Consider the following 2,385-nt stretch of genomic DNA (forward strand, 5'->3'; position numbering starts at 1 on the left):
TATTTTTGGTATTTTTATGATATAGATTGGAAAGTAAAGATTGCAAAATAAAATAGATCGGAGACTTATATGATGGAAAATAGACCCGGGGGCCATAGGTTTCACTAGTGGCTTCTCTCAAGATAGCATAATCTACGGTGGGTGAACAAATTACTGTCGAGCAATTGATAGAAAAGCGCATAGTTATGAGAATATCTAGGCATGACCATGTATATAGGCATCACGTCCGCGACAAGTAGACCGAAATGATTCTGCATCTACTACTATTACTCCACACATCAACCGCTATCCAGCATGCATCTAGAGTATTAAGTTCATAAGAACAGAGTAACGCATTAGGCAAGATGACATGATGTAGAGGGATAAACTCAAGCAATATGATATAAACCCCATCTTTTTATCCTCGATGGCAACAATACAATACGTGCCTTGCTGCCCCTGCTGTCACTGGGAAAGGACACTACAAGATTGAACCCAAAACTAAGCACTTCTCCTATTGCAAAAAAGATCAATCTAGTAGGCCAAACCAAACTGATAATTCGAAGACTTGCAAAGATATCAAATCATACATATAAGAATTCAGAGAAGAACCAAATATTGTTCATAGACAATCTTGATCATAAACCCACAATTCATCGGATCTCGACAAACACACCGCAAAAAGAATTACATCGAATAGATCTCCAAGAGAATCGAAGAGAACTTTGTATTGAGATCCAAAGAGAGAGAAGAAGCCATCTAGCTAATAACTATGGACCCGAAGGTCTATGGTAAACTACTCACACATCATCGGAGAGGCTATGGTGCTGATGTAGAAGCCCTCCGTGATCGATTCCCCCTCCGGCGGAGCGCCGGAAAAGGCCCCAAGATGGGATCTCACGGGTACAGAAGGTTGCGGCGGTGGAAATAGGGTTTCGTGGTGCTCTCAGATGTTCTCGGGGTATATGAGTATATATAGGCGAAAGAAGTAGGTCGGTGGAGCCACGAGGGTGGGGGCGCGCCTACCCCCCTGGGCGCGCCTCCCTGCCTCGTGGCCGCCTTGTTGCTTCCTTGACATCCACTCCAAGTCTCCTGGATCACGTTTGTTCCAAAAATAACTCTCCCGAAGGTTTCATTCCGTTTGATATTCCTTTTCTGCGAAACACTGAAATAGGCAAAAAAACAGCAATTTGCACTTCGCCTTTGGTTAGTAGGTTAGTCCCAAAAATAATATAAAAGTGTATAATAAAGCCCATTAAACATCCAAAACAGATAATATAATAGCATGGAACAATCAAAAATTATAAATACGTTGGAGACGTATCAAGTACTATTTAGGGATAGATGGTAGATCATTTTTTATCCCCTTGAACAAATCGAAATGATTGAAGTTTTTCTATTTGAAATCGTCTTAGGCCTAATTCCTATTACTTTAGCGGGATAATTCGTGACTGCGTACTTGCAATACAGGCGTGGGGATCAGTTGGATCTTTGATTGAGTCATGTTTTTTTGATTGACCTCCTGCAGACCAGAGAGGAGGTCAAATTGAAATTGGAGTTACAATTCAATTTTGTTAAGTTATTTTACTCTGCTTCGACATAAGATAGATGGAATCATGCTCTGTAGGATTTGAACCTACGACATCGGGTTTTGGAGACCCGCGTTCTACCAAACTAAACTAAGAACGCTTTCATTCATTCAAAAAGAGAATCTTTTTCTATTCCTAATGTATCTCACGTACGTATAGTCTCCACAAATTCAAGTTATACCCACTTTACTTTAATTGATCTCGTCACTACTGCCTGTAAAGAAGAAAGAAGTAATAGGTAGGGACAACTATGGACATCACTATGGAAACTCGAAGTTATCCCAAAGGTGCAAGTATTTTGGTGGCGAGTGCTTAAGAAAATTCTGCCAGTTGAAGATACTCTCAAGAGAAGACATATAAAACAGATTAGTAGATGCAATGTGTATCTTGCGGAGGACGAAGATCTCATGCATGCGCTAGTGCACTGCTCGCATGCACGGCGATTTTGGGAGGAGGCGCAAGCTCTATTTGACTTCCGACTTCCAAGGCTATATCCTGATACTTGGTCACGTGATATTGCCTGTGACCCACGGTTTTCTGATCATGAAAGAGCAAAAATAGTCACAGTAATGTGAACTATATGGCACTCCAGGAACCGCTGGGTTCATGATCAAGACCAACTAGATCCTGCCACTGCTATGAGGAGGATTAGAGAGGACTTGGCACTTCTCGATCTCCCTAGACAACATGTGGCACTACTACCGGTCATGGCTGGAGACCACCAGAGGGGCAATGGATCAAAATTAACTGTGATGGAGCGACAAGTGTGGATACAGGCAGGGGCGGTGCGGGGGGCGTGGCCAGCTCTCTCACTTCC

At 42.5% G+C, this 2,385-nt stretch overlaps 1 non-coding gene across 1 annotated transcript; it reads right to left on the reverse strand.

Annotated features, from left to right (window-relative positions):
- Window positions 1-1,594: 1,594 nt before the first annotated feature.
- Window positions 1,595-1,668, reverse strand: TRNAW-CCA (transfer RNA tryptophan (anticodon CCA)). The gene has a single exon. It is a non-coding gene; the product is annotated as a tRNA-Trp (tRNA).
- Window positions 1,669-2,385: the final 717 nt, after the last annotated feature.

The sequence above is a fragment of the Aegilops tauschii genome, chromosome 2 (assembly GCF_002575655.3).
Source record: "Aegilops tauschii subsp. strangulata cultivar AL8/78 chromosome 2, Aet v6.0, whole genome shotgun sequence".
Classification (NCBI taxonomy): domain Eukaryota; kingdom Viridiplantae; phylum Streptophyta; class Magnoliopsida; order Poales; family Poaceae; genus Aegilops; species Aegilops tauschii.